Source organism: Paroedura picta, chromosome 2 (assembly GCF_049243985.1).
Source record: "Paroedura picta isolate Pp20150507F chromosome 2, Ppicta_v3.0, whole genome shotgun sequence".
NCBI classification, from domain to species: domain Eukaryota; kingdom Metazoa; phylum Chordata; class Lepidosauria; order Squamata; family Gekkonidae; genus Paroedura; species Paroedura picta.
In genome coordinates this window covers 58,182,946-58,199,487 of record NC_135370.1, presented here as the reverse complement: position 1 = coordinate 58,199,487, position 16,542 = coordinate 58,182,946, and the positions used below count along the sequence as shown (strand labels likewise).

Sequence of the window (16,542 nt, the reverse complement as noted above, 5' to 3'; positions counted from 1 at the left end):
TGTTATCACCATACATCCAGAGAACAAGGACTTTGGACTCATTCTGGCTTAGACACTCTCGTCTTTTGCTCATCTCTTCACCATTGGGAAAAGTACATATTTAGAACTAGAATATCCTGCTTTGGACATCAAGTATCTCTTGTGTTCCTGATATGTACTGCCTGACAAGTCACTTTTGTCTTATGGTGACCCTATAAATTATGGTATCCAAAATTCCCTGTCATTTACAGCCTTGCTCAGGTCTTACAAGCCGAAGGCCATGGCTTCCTTTATTCAGTCAATCCATTACATATTGGATCTCTTACCTCTGGAGACTGAATTCTCTTTAAAGAAGGTTAACCTTCCAAAGACAAGGAGATTCAGGCATGTATTTTATTTGGAGAGAAATGCAGGGAAATGTGTGTGGCTGAAGCTCACTCTGGATTTCTCCCCAATCCTGGATGGGGAATAATAATGAAGTTGGCCTACAAGTTCCCACATCTACCAGGACAGTACATAGACATTTTGCTGGAATATGAGCATGCAACCCCCATTCAATTTATCACTATGGTGGAGACTGAAGTTTAATATGGATCACAGTTGAACTACACGCCAATACTGACTCCCGCAGATCAGTTCTAAAAGAAAATCTCTAGCCAGTTATGTGGTATGAGTGCAGGCTCTACTGTGATGGGGTGACAAAATATGGCATTCGTGTGGCTTACCACAGTAGCAGTAGTTCTAAAAGTGATCCTCTATCTTAGTGGTTTGCACCACACAGAAAAGGGGCGGAGAGAGAGCTCTTTGGCTTTGGAAGACGATTGTGGTTGTTTGGACAGAGTAATAATATTTTAGAAAGCAATAATTCCATCAAGGCAACACGAGTAGCATTTAGGAAACCACAGCTATGTGCCTCACTTGCCAAACCTTTTCAAAGACGTGCCCTCTCGTTTATCAACGTTAATTACTGAGTGTGTGAAAAGTTAAATTCTGGTTTGTCAGACTACATTGCTCAATCTCATAATTCTGGGGGGGAGAGTGCAGGAGCTGTATAAATAGGCTATATCTTAGATATGGCAATTAGATAATTAAGATCTATTACTGAAAGCTGGGGGAGGGGAGTATCCTGTAGAGTTGGACTGTATGTTGGTTTTAAAACTCACAGTGCAATCCTGAATATTCACATCCTTCCTAGTCTACTGAAATAAATCGGCTCAGAATAGTAGCGTTCTGCTTATTTATTTAAAGCATGTTGCCTTTCCACCCAATTCTGGTCCCCCAGGCAGCGAACATTAAAACATGTAAGACATTAAAAATCATTTAAAATACAAATATAGATATAAAATATTTAACACAATTGCACAAAAATAATATAAATACATAAAAATTTAAATGCATCATAACATGTAAACAGGGAAAAAGACTAATAAGAGTTAGTGAGAGAATGCCAAACAAAACAAAACAAAACAAAACAAAAAGGTCTTTATCCACAGGCAGAAGACAATGATAGGAAAAAAGACTCTCCCTGGGGAGGGAATTCCAAAGTTTCAGCACCATGACCAAGAAAGCCCTTTCTTGAGTTCCTACCTGTTTAGCGTCAGATGAAAAGGGCACTAGAAAGAGAGCCCCTGAAGACAAGCATAGTAATTAGACTGTATGGGGGGAGGTGGTCCTTCATCTATGTGTGTTCCACGTTATGTAGACCTCGTCAAGTCAAAAATAGCACCTTGAATTCTGTCCAAAAAAATTAGGAGCTGGTACAGATTGGCCACAATTGGAATAATATGGCCCCTATAAACTACTCAAGTCAGCGTTCTAGCCACAGCTTTCTGTACCAGCTGTAGCTTCCAAACAGTCTTCAAGGTCTCATATCAAGTATATTGTTGTAATCTAACCTGGATGGACTTACAGCCTCTAGTGAATAAGGACAGCTCTGTGTATTGTCGAAGGCTTTAATGCCCAGAGTCAACTGGCTGTTGTGGGTTTTCTGGGCTGTGTGGCCATGTTCTAGTTTTAGTCCCTGACGTTTTGCCAGTAACTATGGCTGGCATGTTCATAGGTAGGACATGGGAGCCATCTTTCTGTGTCCTACCTCTGAAGATGTTAACTACAATTATTTACAAAACACCAAGGACTAAAACTACCAGTCCATGGCCACACAGCCTAGAAAAGCCACAACAGCCAAATGATAGTTCTCTTTCTAAAGTGCTAGGGGAGCAAACCTTTTCTTGCCTATAAACAACCTCCAATCTCAAACAACTCCCCACCCATGTGCCAACAATACCTTTCTGTTATCTACAGCAAGAATCACAGAAGTGAGAAACCTCTAGGAGCCCATTTCAACCTCCAAGGGCACCCTTTGAAGGGGCCCTTCAAAGTAGCTGTTTCATTGCAAAGGAATTTCAGAAACAGACTGGAATGAGGGGTTGCTGAATTACAAGTTATTACAAAATCTCAGGACAATGGAACCCCCTGGTCTTAACAGAAATATCAATTTCTTATCTCACTACACATTCTAAGTAACTCAGTTCTCACTTATACCCAGAGATGAAACGTTGTCAGTCTTCAGTGAAATTTTGTTTCATTGTATCAGAAGAAGTGTGCATGCACATGAAAGTTTATACCTTGAATAAAATTTAATTGGTCTTAAAACTGCCACTGGATTCAAACTGTGTTCTGCTGCTTCTGACCATGGCTACCCCCCTTGAATCTATCTTGTCAAGATTAAGTTCCCTTGTCAGCATCATCCATCCCAAAACTACGTTCAAGCACCTGTTTACAGCCTTCCTGGGATTTGCTCAGTACTGCACATCTGGATTCTTTAATACTGGATGTAAAACTTGGTACCCTATATACTCGCATATAAGCCGAGGCACCTAATTACACCACAAAACTCTGGGAAAACTTATTGACTCACATATAAACCGAGGTGGTGTTTGGATAGTGGATTTTTCTCCTTTCCTCCCCTCCCTTGTTTTGGGCAGGATTTTTTCCCCTTTTCTTCCCACCCTCCTCCTCCCTCCTCTTTCCCTCTAATCCCTCTTGACTTTATTCCTTCCTCTAGGTGTGTTTCCTCCTTCTGCTCTCTGCTCTCGCTCTGAGACAGAGGCTTCAGAGCTTCTTGCAGAGCTTCCTGCAACATGTGCTAGCCTTATGCTAGCCTCGTTAAGGCAGTGAGGGGGAAGGCAGTCTGCTATTTCCCTCCCAGGCTTGCTGCGTCTCTGTTCTTCCTGCCTTTGCTTCTTCAGGCAAGTATACTTGTCTCCCACCCCCACCCTCCAGTGTGTCTGGAAGCTTTTTTGTTAATGCCCGCATATAAGCCAAGGGGGACTTTTTCAGCTTAAAAAAGGGGCTGAAAAACTCTGCTTATATGCTCATATACAGTATTTCAGGAAGTCAGTCCAAAACTCATTTTCATAGGTGTCAGTTAGGAACCCATTTATTGATGCAATTGCCCCTCCACTTGTAGAATCATAGAGCTGGAAGGGACCTCCAGGGTCATCTTCTCAAACTTTGTGTGTGCAAAGTGCCACAGCCAACATACAGCAACCCCAGCAAGGACATTTCAAGGCAAGTGAGAAGCAGAGATGCTTCGCCATTGCCTTTCTCTGCAGTCTTCCTTGGTGGTTTCCCTTCCAAGTACTGACCCTCTGTGTGGCTTCTGAGGTCTGAAGAGATTGGGCTATACCATGTCACCTTCCCTCTCTATGTTCCTCCACACACACATGATAAAACAGCAATTTCACAGATTACCCAAGGAATGTTCCAGCATCTCTACAGGATACCTTTGCTTCTGTTCGGTGTATTTGCTTAAAAGTACCAGCCTGAAAAAGAAGAATTAGTTTTTGTAACCTGCATATTACTGCCTGAAGGTGTCTCAAATCGCCTTCCCTTCCTCTCCCCGCAATGTTCATGTGTATCATTGTTATCACTTCGGTTTCAACAATAAATTCAAATTCAGTTCCTCTCCCCACAACAGATGTCCTGTGAGGTAGGTGGAACTGAGAGAGCTCTGACAGGACTGCTCTGTGAGAACAGCACTATCAGGACTGTGATGAGCCCAAGGTCACCCAGCTGGTTGCACGTGGAGGGGCATGTGGGGAATCAAACCCAGCTCGCCAGATTAGAAGCCGTAGCTCTTAACCACTACACCAAAATGACTTAATATATAACAATGCCACACTTCCATTCATTTCTTCCAGTGATTTTGACCCTGGCATCTGCTGAGTTCAGATGCATCGAGTTCCACACTTCATAGAACATTGTGATGGAGCAGTCATTCAGAACTGGATTCTGACATGTAGACAACACAATCCAATTGGCAAATGATTGCTGCAGTGCAACAGAATCCAGTGATGTGTGGTTGTAACCTTCCTGTTCAATAGACCTTTCAGATCCTTCCTTCTGCTAGTCCTGTCTTCTCAGTCCTTTGCATTTCACAGCATGCAAAGGTGAAACATTCGTCCTGTTTTATCAACATTTATTATTTACATGAGTACCAAATATATTTTAAGTGCAATAAAAATGAACTGGTCTCATCTGTCCACGAGGACAGAAGACGAAAGAAAAGTGACTGGGCTGGAAAACGCATTAAAATGTGCATTCGCTGATAAAACTTTAAAAGAACATAAAAGAGTTAAAGTAAAACCCATGCTGTGATGTATGTCCTTGGGTCGGCAGAGACATTATGCATGCAACTATTAAACTATAAGAAGGAACATAACCAAAGTGGTCAAACAGAACACCAAGAAAGAAATGCAAGAGGGAAAATATTCATTCAATAATAACATTGAGGAAGCTAGCTGAATAAGCAAACGGAGACAGGACCGCAGCTGAGGGACCATGAGAGAGACAACACAGCTATGAGAAATAGCACAAAGGTGTAATGAGAAGATCATTGTCTGATGAGTAGAGGGACCAAGGCAGAGAAGAAAGAGGAAGCAATGAAGATAAATGTAACAGGGCAAGACTGTGCAGAGACTAAAAAGTTGGAAGAAACTTAAACATAATGTAAAACAATAGAGGAAACTAGTGAAGAGGAACATATTGAAGATATAACATACTTAAAGTGCAAATCAAGATAAATTATGGACACAGAAGAGCTGAGAACACAGATAATAGGTGTAAACTGAGAGTTGGGAAGTCTAAGGCACAATGAATCCCTGCAGTACAAGGAACACTATTTTTACAAAATACACCTTCAGATTTCCCTTGCTCTCTTATGTAAGCACATTCAACAGAGGGCTGGCCCAAGGATTTGGGGCACATTAGGCTTGGGTGCCCAATCAGAAGCTGTTGACCATCCTCCCCACCCAGGAGCCATGGGAAGAGAATGCCCATGTTTCTTGACCCCAACTACCCAGGACATGGTGTGTGGGGGGGAGGAGGACAAGGTTGAGTGGAGCATCTTCCCACCATCTGCACCCTCTGTCAGGCAGAGGGAAGGAAGGAAAATGGTGCCCAGTATCTCTGAATGCCATCTTACCACAGTCCTCACCCTACCAGGCCGCAAAGTGGCAGGAAGATGGCACCTTACCTTCTTTGTTCATCAGCAGCCAGGCAAGATAGGACATAATGTGTTCCTACCCTCATCTTCCTTGCTCTGTAGTAATAAACCACTGCTAGCCCTTCTCCCCGCATAAGACTGGCCCACGTAGAGCCCCATGCTCTACCCACATCAGAGGAAGGGAAGGGGGGAGGAGCAGGCTGCCTGAGGCCTTCCCAAGCAAATCATAATGCTAGGTTGACGTCACGCCTTTCTAGAAATCACCAGAAACTCAATAGTAACCCCCCACCCACACACAAGAAGACTGGCAACCCTACGGCCCATTATGCACGGCCGCCGAAACGGCGATTTCGGGTCACATGGAATATGCGGAGGGGGAAGACGCGAAGCACACCGGTTATGCACGGAACGGGGCGTGACAATGGAAAAACCCAGAGTAACCAATTATTCATGCGACGATCCCGGTGCCGCTTCTGGTTGCGCCCCGGTCACCCGGAAGTGGCGCTTTCTTCCGCGTTTTGCTAACACGGCTTTTTCGGTAGCATGCACCAAAGCTGTGGCCAGTTGCAGCCAGCACCATGCATTATCGGTGATTTTAGTCACCGCCATTCCACCCCGAATGTGCGTTATTCCCCCCCATGCATAATGGGTCTACTGGAGGGCTGACTGGAACCCCTTCACTAACCACCTGGAGCCAATGAATGGATGGGCCACTTAGACACAGTGTTCCAGTATTATTCATCAAACACATCTGCAATACTTTCTGAAGTGCTTTGCCCTGATCCAGATGGCCCAGGCTAGCCTGAATTTGTCAAATCTCAACAGCTATGCAGGGGTGTCCCTGATTAGTGCTTGGATGGCACACTGCCAAGGAAGTCTAAGATAGCTAAGCAGGGAAAAGCAATAATAAACAACTTCTGTTTCTCTCTTGCTTTGGAAATCCATCAGGGTTATTTTAAGTCAACTGTGATTTGACATCACTATTACCAGTAGGATTCCTATTCTGGTTATCTCCCAGCAGTCTGTTAAGGCAGGTAAGTTATGCAAAAACATGGGTTCAATGGAAACATCATGTTCTGCAAACCAAAGGAACAACTGATAAAAGATGATGTGGCAGAGAGGTAGGGCCAGATGACATCACTTGTGGGCCCTCTTGAAGCGTGAAAAATTATTTCAAGGGCTCCTACATGGTCAGAAGGTTGAAAAAGACTGGGATATGGCAGGTATGACATATGCCCTGGGCATCACTTGATGGGGGGCACCACTGAGCAGTTTCTATTAAAGTAATACAGTGCCATAATTTGTTAATTAAAAATTAATGAGCTTGACTTGACCTTATCCCAAAGCTAAAAGGACTCTGGAACATAACTCAATGCGTTGAAGTCACCTAGAAGTGACATCAGTAAGTTGGGGTTATCAGGGGATTCTAAATTACCACAGGGTCTACTTTTTGTAGATACACCCTCAAGATGAATTCCTGCCTGCACAGCATGACTATTCACTCCTCTTTCCATGGTAGCCCCAAATGCCCTCCAAAATATTGTTTCTGGGGGAATCCTTTTCTCCTCAAGCAGCATTTAAGGGGAATTTCAGGAAGAAGGTGAGAAAGCTGTGGTCCACAGACAGAAATCTTTCTAACCCACAGAAACCTTGAGCTGGATACAAGCCATGAATTTGAATCAAACAAGACGGAGAGGCTGATTCTGTGAAGGTTCAAGGGGGTGGCAGGTTACAGTGGATGAGCGATAGGGTTGTGAGTGTCCTGCATAGTGCAGGGGGTTGGACCAGATGACCCAAGAGGTCCCTTCCAACTCTATGATTCTATGATAAGGGGAAGTAAGTTTTTTTCCAATTCTGTCCTCCTTCAGACCCTCAATTGCTCCCTTGGCATTCCTGAGGGTCCCCTATCCCCCAAGAGCAACATTGCATGAAGTTCAGCGGACTACTGTTCTCCTGTTCTGATTTAGGAATCTTAGTAGAACATACAATGAACATGAGTCAACAGTGTGACTTGGTGGCTAAAAAGGCAAATGGGATTTTGGGCTGTATCAAACTGAGTATCGAGTCCAGATCACGGGAGGTGATGGTACCGCTTTATTCTGCACTGGTTCAGCCTCACTTGAAGTGCTGTGTTCAGTTTTGGGTGCCCCAGTTGAAGAGGGATGTAGACAAACTGGACTGTGTCCAAAGGAGGGCAACAAAGATGGTGAGGGGTTTGGATACCACGACGTATGAAGAAAGGTTGGGGGAGCTTGGTCTGTTTAGCCTGGTGAGAAGATGACTTAGAGGGGATTTGATAGCCATCTTCAAGTATTTAAAAGGCTGCCATATAGACTAGAGCAGTGGTCCCCAACCTTTTTATCAGTGGGGACTGATCAACACTTGAAAATTTTACTGAGGCCTGAAGGGGGAGGTAGTCTTTTGCCGAGGGACATCGCCGCCACCGCCTGAGCCTCTGCTCCACTTGTTTTCCCACCAGCGCCCCTGACTTCCCGCCACCTGCTGGGGGGCACTGCTAGCAGCAGCTGCGCAGTGCCACGTCGAGGGGGAGCCCCAGCCATGGCGGCCACCGGAGAGCACCAAAGGAGAAATGGTGGCAGAGTGGCAGGGCAACCCCCGAGGCAGCAGCCAGGAAGGAGGATGAGGAGGAGCCACGGCCCGGTACCGACTGATCCACGGACCAGTGCCAGTCCCCGGACTGGGGGTTGGGGACCACTGATATAGAGGATGGAGCAGAGTTGTTCTCTCTTGCCCTGGAGAGACGGACCAGATCCAATATAGGATGAAAATAATTCAAAAGAAATTCCGTCTAAACATCCAGAAGAAGTTCCTGACAGTCAGAGTGGTTTCTCAGTGAAACAGGTTTCCTCAGGAGGTGGTGGGTTCTACATCTTTGGAGACTTTTAAACAGAGGCTGGATAGCCATCTGACAGAGAGGCTGATTCTGTGAAGATTTAAAGGGGTGTCAGGTTACAGTGGATGAGCAATAGGGTTGTGAGTGTCTGGCATAGTGCAGGGGGTTGGACTAGATGACCCAGGAGGTACCTTTCAACTCTATGATTCAACTGATAGAAATGATTTCAGTTAGCAAAAAACTTCGTCTGGATACAACCTGTGGTGTCAAAACTTAGCCTGGATACAACTTATCATGCTTTCCCAAAGCTCACTTAATGCAGTAATAGAATTAACTTTAGAGACGTATTCTTCCACCTTATGGTGTTAAGGAATTATTAATTTATGGGCTTGCCCTGTACCTTGCATTACCTTAATTTGTTGTAGAACAAGATTTAGAGACTATGGTACAAGATGCTTTAGTTGCTGTTCACATTACGGTTGTTTTACACCATTCCTCATTCTCATAGACCTTACCTGTGGACGCAGATATGTCACACCAAGTGATGATGCCACAAGTTAAGAATGAGAGCTTAATTTGGAACTCCTATGCTCAGTGTCATTCATTGGGGTCTTTGAAACATTTGTTCTTTGAAACAGAATTATTTCCTTGCTTTTGATAAATGCATGGCTCACAGTTAACCTTTGGCCTCCTGAAGGATATGCTCAGAACTGCCTGGTCGTAAATAGACATCTTTGTTTTAACAAGCTTTTCTGTTGATTCCAGGAAAGACAAAACAAAGGTCATAGTTTCACAGGAGCCTTCTCTAATCTCAGTTTTCACCTCTGTTAATGTGAGAAGTCTGATTTCATTCAAAGAAAAGTACCAAGCACTACAGCTTTACACATCTGTATCACCACTCTATGCATGTGCTACTTTATTATCATTACTGTTGTTGTTAATATTTTTATTTCTAGGCCACCTCTCTTTAGCAAACACTCTCAGAGCAGCTCACAACAGTTAAGAATTCATACAATAATAAAACATATAAATAATAAAACCATATAATAACCAAATAATCCAGTAAGCATGCTCCGTCACTAAGACCTGGGGACAAAGTTTCCCCAGACTTGGATGGAACAGAGAGGGTGTGGCGGGAGGGGCATTTAGATGTCAAAGAGTATCATATAGCCACATGCCTGGTGGAAGAGCATACTTGGCGGGGCAATGCCTAAGTCAGTCCCAGATCACGTAGGGACTTAAAAGGATCAAACCAACACCTTAAACCTGATCTGGAACTCCACCAGCAACCAATGCAGCTGCGTTGAATGTGGGTTATTTTGTAGGGTCCCTGTGACATCCCAGGTGACTGAATTCTGTACCAATTGTAATTTCCGAATCAGGGATAAGGGCAGGCTCGCATAAAATGTTACAGTAATCTAGCCTGGAGGTGACTGACACAAGGAGCACTGTAGCTACATGTTCTGGTTCCAAGTAGGGTGCTAGTTGTTTCACCTGGTGAGGATGAAAGAACACCTGGCAAGCTTCTTTTATGATCTGCAATTCCATGGTAAGGGAGGTGTCAAAGGTCACCCCCAAATTCGTGACAGTCCGTGCAGCTTGCAGTTGTACCCTGATTCCTCCTTTGGTTCCTTCCTTCCCCAGGCACTGAACCTCTCTTCAGGTGGTAAAACTTCAGGCGACTTTGCTGGAGACACTCCGTCATGGCCTCCAGACAAACGTCCAAGACATCAGGTGGAGTATTCAGCTGGTTGCTCATTAATAGTTAGAATCATAGAGTTGGAAGGGACCTCCAGGGTCATCTAGTCCAATCTCCTGCAAAGTGCATGAACTCACAACTACCTGCCCACCCACAGTGACCCCAATTTCATGCCCAAGTGATCCCCCCCCAACCAAAAATCTCAAGAATCCAGCCTGGCCTAGAGAAATTCACCTATCATCCCACAGTGGTGATCAGTAATTCCCTGGGTATGCAAGGAAGGGCCACAAAAGACAAACACTGGTATATCCCTTCCTGTCCACCCACTCGTTATCTGCCTAAGTTCATGAAATCAGCATTTCTGTCAGTTGACTATCCTCTGCTTAGAAACTTTGAAAGAAGGAGAACTGGGTGTCATCTACACATTTATGACACCCAAGTCTGAACTTCCAAATGAGATGGGCAAGAGGCCACATAAGGATGATGAAGAGTATTGGTGAGAGAACAACAACCCTCTGTCTCTAACTTTGGAGAAGGAAACCAGTCACTGCAAGGCTTACCCCATGATCTACAGCAGGGGTAGTCAAACTGTGGCCCTGCAGATATCCATGGACTACAATTCCCATGAGCCCTTGCCAGCAAACACTGGCAGGGGCTCATGGGAATTGCAGTCCACGGACATCTGGAGGGCCGCAGTTTGACTACCCCTGATCTACAGGATTGAACACTGCCATGAGATCTAGAAGCACTGACCTTGATCTAGCTGTCTTTTGAGGTCATATGTCAGAGCGACCAAAGCCATCTCCATCCATGGCAAGGTCAGAAACTACCTGCAAAATGTTGTCTAAAAAGGAGTGAATAAATTCAGACTCGTCAACTCATATTCACAAACACTAGGCAACATGTTATGGTTTCGCCACTCTGTTCAAAAGCACATTTTATTCTTTGAAGAACATTACTCAAGAAGCTCCTCATAAAGGTTTTGAAATATTTATAGGATAGGTAAAAAGTGTACCTCATCATCAGTTGGTCCACAGAGTTCTAAAGGACTAATCCTGCCAATCCTCCTATATGGACTTTACTAAAACCTGACATAAACAAACTTGAGACCTTTCAAATGCAATGCTTGCGGCAGATTCTTGGTGTCTCTCTATGTGATCATAATAGAAATAAGACAATTCGGACAAAATGTGAGAACCAGCCACAAATTAAAGAACAAACCCAAAAGCACAGACTGTAATGGTTTGGCCATGTCTGCAGAATGAACACCAGCAGACTGCCTCATAAACTCCTCTAGCGAGAACAACCAACTGAACGGAAGATCCAACAACTGGCGCCAAAGAAAACATGGCTTAAACAGATCGAGGAAGACCTTAGAAATCAGCAATTGACTATCCATATGGCCAAAACTACTGCCACCAATCGCCAAGAATGGAAACATATTATAAACAAGGCAAAAAATCCAGCAGCACCTACAGCAATGTATTGGCTGAGAGGACAACCTGCTCCATCAATCGCCAGCTAAAGGATAAAAAGAAGAAAGAAGAAGGACTTCCCAGGATCAGTTTTGTTGCAAGTGTAAAGGTATTGTAAGAATAATTTTTCAATACTTTATTCTAAGGCTCTTATCTTTCAATAGTGGGCATCCTTGTCCCTACTGTCAAACAACAGAAGGCAGCTATTGCACATATTGCTGATAGCTATAAATTATTGGAAACAGAGAGACTTCAAATGGGTAGCCATGTTGATCTCAAGCAATAGAACAAAGTTTAAGTCCAATGGTACCTTTAAGACCAATACAGTTTTATTCAAGGTACTAGTGGCAAGACCCGTTGTATCCAGTAAGCCAACAGGCATGCCTGCACTATGGCCTTATGGGTGTTGGCCCTCCTCCCATTCCCTAGTGAGCAGGAAGACAATGGAGCAACCCTGCCAGTAAGCAGGGCTGCCGGGACCAGTGCTCCTGGCGTGGCACCTCTGAGCGTGGCCAGCCTCTCTCCCACTCCCCAGTGGGTAGGAGAACCACAGAGTGGCCCTGGCAGTAAGTAGGGGCACATCCAAGGGCAGCTAGCCCTCCTTCCCCCACTGTCCAGCTTACCATTGTGCTGTCGAGTGGGGATGTGGAGCAGGGTTAGATCTTGCCCCATGCTGCCAAGTGCCCAGAATCTGCACGAAGAAGGAAGAGGAAGGCTCAGGCAGGGGAGACTTGTGCTTGGCCTTCAATCAGGGAGTGCCCTCTCCCTGTTGGGTCCATATGTTCCACTGAGGGTCAATCTAGGCAAGTTTTACTCAGTGTAATGTCAGGCCACCAACTGGGTACTGTTGGGGGGAAGATACGCTTTTGCATGCATGCTCACATCTTCAGATACCAGGACCTCAGTTCACTCTCACACAGTTAAACTATTAATTACACACGTGTAGCCTAAATTTTACTTCAGCTGTGAAAACAATATTACTGTATACTATGTTACAGTATGCCTAAAGACTTCTCTGGTTGCTTACACAACACTGAAATCAGTGTTATTACTTAAGGAGCACTAATTTTTCACACTAAAACATTGGAAGGAATAACAAAGTATGCCTTTACAGCGCCTCATAACATCTCCCAACTCATACTTTTTCAGTTCTGCTCACAAAACCAGTTCTGCTGATATGATGTGCCATTTTAACAGGGCTACTCACTCCTCCACTACAGCATCTAGCAAATTAAAGCATAGTAAATGTGCTATTGTTCCATATCCATGGAGCCAGCCTGTATAGCAGGAAGACAATACCTTTATTCTCACACTGATCAAGTTCTGGTCATGCCAGAATGCACATTTGTATTTGCACTGGAATGTGCATTCAAGCACACATTCCAGGGGGAATATTTGTGAGTGGATAAACCACATCTGCAGCACATCCAAGCCCATATCCTGGCCAACTCTTCTCATTCTGCCAAGCTGTACTGCAGAGGTTTCACTGCTACAGTGCCACAAAATAGCAGAAATCCAATTGCCAAGCCATTTCAGACACAGGTGCTCTCTGTCTCCCAGGCACTGTTGTACCACTCAAATATTCCCCTCAAGTTGCTAAACATTGGAAAGAGGCGTTTTTAAAGGGAAATGCTTGCTAAACTTGGCCTCTTCATTCAGCACAACACTAGCTGTTACTGTACCACAGTTTAAAACAAAATAAAAATATGATACTACTGCCAGTGTGGAAGTGTTTGTGAAGGAATGTTTTACAAATACTTAACAAGGCCACTTGGAAACTTAGCTGTTATGTCTTTTGTCTGCCAGTCTTGAAGTGATAGTGGCTGTTCTGAGGAGCCCAAAGAAATAATACAGCATGCAGGCAAGGGAGGAAAAATTTTAAAAGGCAAAGAATTGCTTCAAAACATGCAAGTGAGCATAAGCTCGTTGTTACAAATAGCATATCCCGTAGCCTCACCTCAGGTGAAACTCTCATTAAATTCTATCCTGGATCTGAGAGCTAGGTCCAACATGCAAAATACAACAGTTAATGTTGTGTTCATTTAAAAAAAAAACTGAATAATGCACCATAGGTAGTTTCCTTCCTAACTTTGCAAAGGTGGACTTGAATACATAACAAAACTGGTTATCACGAATATTTGCAATCTGACACCAGAGTTTTGGGAGAATTCGCATAAAAAGTATCTAGTTTTCAAATCACATATTTGCCACTGACTAATTTTCAAGAAATATTAAACAACTGATAATATAGGACAAGAAGAACCTGGGAAGAACAGGCTGTGAAAGCAAGGGGATAGTAACAATATAACCATAGAAGCAGCAGCTTCATTCCCAGGCAACTGAAAATCTGGTTCAGACAGATTTTATTAAACCCTTAGTAGATATTTCCTGTATGCTGTACAAGTCCCATGCTTGAGACTACAAGGACCAGAAATTTAATTTTTTAAAGGTGCAATTCATGCATTACAAAAATGTGTTTTGGAATGCCATGGTTCAGAGAGGGATATGTGCCCAATTCAGACTGGGAACGCCAACCCATGGAAGATAAAAGGGGCTTAAGTTTTTCTGTACCATTTTCCTGCCCTGAAATAGCCCCAGAGAGTTCTTATTGACCCTACTGGCAAAACTTACATATGGTTATGGCTACACACAGGTTTCTCTGGTGGCACAAATCTCTTGGTTTGTCTGTTCACTGTTATTTTGCCTGTTCAGACTCATAAAGAATAGCCAAGAAGATAACATCAGTCAGACCTCTTCATGCTGCTGTGTGGAAACAGGCCTTGTCTCAGAAATTATGGGAGATAGCCTTATCAATGTTCTGAGGTTCTGGCTTCCAATAAACAAAGTCCTATGCAGCCACAATAGATAGCATTATAAATAGAGAAAGTCACTATTTACTTGAAAAGTGTTTTCTACAGTCTCCCTCATGCCCGGACTAAAAAGAGGCCTGTGCTGTTCCTTCATGCAACAGCTAACACAGATGCTATTATTGACCTAGTCCAAGAAGACCTGGTTTCAGTTGCCCAACAGAAACCTATTGTGGGGCCAGATACCTCCATGACTCTCTCACAAGGTTATTTGCAAGGACAGAATGGGGACATGGAATTGTGACCTTGCTGTTGACTCATTCTCACAGGAGTAATTTACATATTGCCTTTCCTTCAGGGCACGAAACAAAATGGTCTTCCACCATTAACAGCGAGAGAGTTACTTCCACACTGCAATATGTTAATAATCAAACACATATACATCATATGCCCATAAACATATACTATGGGCCTAATTCTATTTAAACTCTAATGATGCGTGGTACTGATTCAAACAAGCTGTTCCATTGAGCTCAGCTGAATAAGAGCCATTCAACAGGCTCTTATGCCAGCCCCCAACTGTAGGATTTTAATAGGTATTTCTTAGAATTTGCATGTTTTTTTCATGATGCATCAAAGGATCATGGAATGTTTGAACTCACATGTTGAAGTTTGTTGCAAAATTCTTTTAATAATATTATTTTGAAAGCTGCCAGCGTTTATTTTGGCAATGGATATGTGGGGCGTTTCTTAAAACGTTTCCATTCTGGCATATCCCCAGTGCTACTTACAAATTAACAAGACACATTTAACCAAATCCCTCCTACTGCAACATGATCTCCTATGGCATGAAAGAGTCTTTGCTTGCTTACTTATTAGCAAAGGTAAAGCCCAAAGGCTGATAAGTGCTTTAAGTTGGAAAACAGTCATCAAATTTCTACGGACCCTGGATGCCAAGAGATGAAAGCAGATGAAAGAAATGGGCTTCTGTGGATAATCAGATGGAAGCCTTTCCTGAAGTGGAGGGGGGACACCCACTCTGAATCCCCTACAATGGGGGGGGGGCACACCCATTCTGAATCCCCTACAAAAGGCCAGCTACAGGGGCATAGTTCATGTCCTGTATGCTCTGAGTCACTCCGAGTGAAAGGAAACCATAGGTGTTTATTACAGTAGAAAACCAGCAGGGCAGTGATAGAGTGCTGGAAGAGACAGTGACATTTCGCAGGTCCAGCCCAGGCGGACAACTTGGAACTGTCAGACGAGCCCCGGTCAGTGGGATTCCTCAGCGAACCTCACAGGTCCCTCCACACTCCGCTGCAAGTGTGTCTTTAAAGCGTCTGGGAAGATTCATGTCCCTCTCAGCCGCTGTAATGGAACTGTGGGAAAGGTCACATTACCACTGATGGGCCACCGGCCCTGGCTACCGTCCCCTGGCTATTTGCTCCGATCGCCTCATCACTTCCACCCGAATCCCAGGATTAAATTTTATGAAAGGCATCCGTCCGTCCTTTACAGCGAGGAGCCCTTCTCTGAGAGCGCGCGCGAGAGCGAGAGATTTAAAGCGTGCATTAGGGCCGGGGGGGGGGGGACACGGTGGCGTCGGTCCTTACCTACCGGGCAATGCCGAGGGAAAGAAGGTCAGCGATCCCCTGGAGGCCAGCTCAGCATTTTCACTTTCACTCTGTGCAGGCTGCTAACGTGACTGAGAAGCGGGAGAGAGAGGGAGGGCGGGAGACGGGCCAAGGGGCTGAACTTCTCGGCTCGTCCTTCGGCGTTTTAATCAGTCACTTCCCAAGAGCCCGCTGCAGAAACACCGCCGTGCTCTGTCAATATTTGTATGCAGCCCCGCCGAGGGCAAGCGGCCAAGCGAGCCTGGTGCCAAGAGGCAATAAATAAGCCCCCTTCCCCTCCCCCCACCAACAAACACTCGCGCCTTTGTCTCTTTTAAAGTGGGGCCGAACGTGTCATCTTCGCGGCCGGCGGCTCCGTGGGTCGCCCCCCCCCTCCCTCCCTCCCTCCCTCATAACAGCCGAGCCTTGCTGATTTGACACACCCACGGGAGACTTGTGGCCTCCGGCTTGGAAGAAAAGTTTCGCCGGCAGTTGTGGGGGGGGAGGAGGTTGAGGAGGTGGGCTGGGGGTTGTTTGGGTTCTTTCTCCCCCCCCCCCCCAGCTGCCCTTTAAATGGATTTTAATCGGCTGGAATTCCGAAGGCATCTC

General features: G+C 44.7%; 1 protein-coding gene across 11 annotated transcripts in view; it reads right to left on the bottom strand.

Annotated features, from left to right (window-relative positions):
- The window catches only part of NCKAP5 (NCK associated protein 5), a 768,088-nt gene extending 751,864 nt beyond the window's left edge, over positions 1–16,224 (bottom strand). For 6 of the 11 annotated variants that reach the window (XM_077320245.1, XM_077320241.1, XM_077320247.1 and 3 more), the window contains exon 1: positions 15,938–16,223. The gene's annotated coding sequence lies outside the window, so the exon portion shown is untranslated. Of the gene's footprint in view, positions 1–15,933 lie in introns of all 11 variants that reach the window. The other 5 variants (XM_077320248.1, XM_077320249.1, XM_077320254.1 and 2 more) reach the window with 3 other exon arrangements.
- Positions 16,225–16,542: the final 318 nt, after the last annotated feature.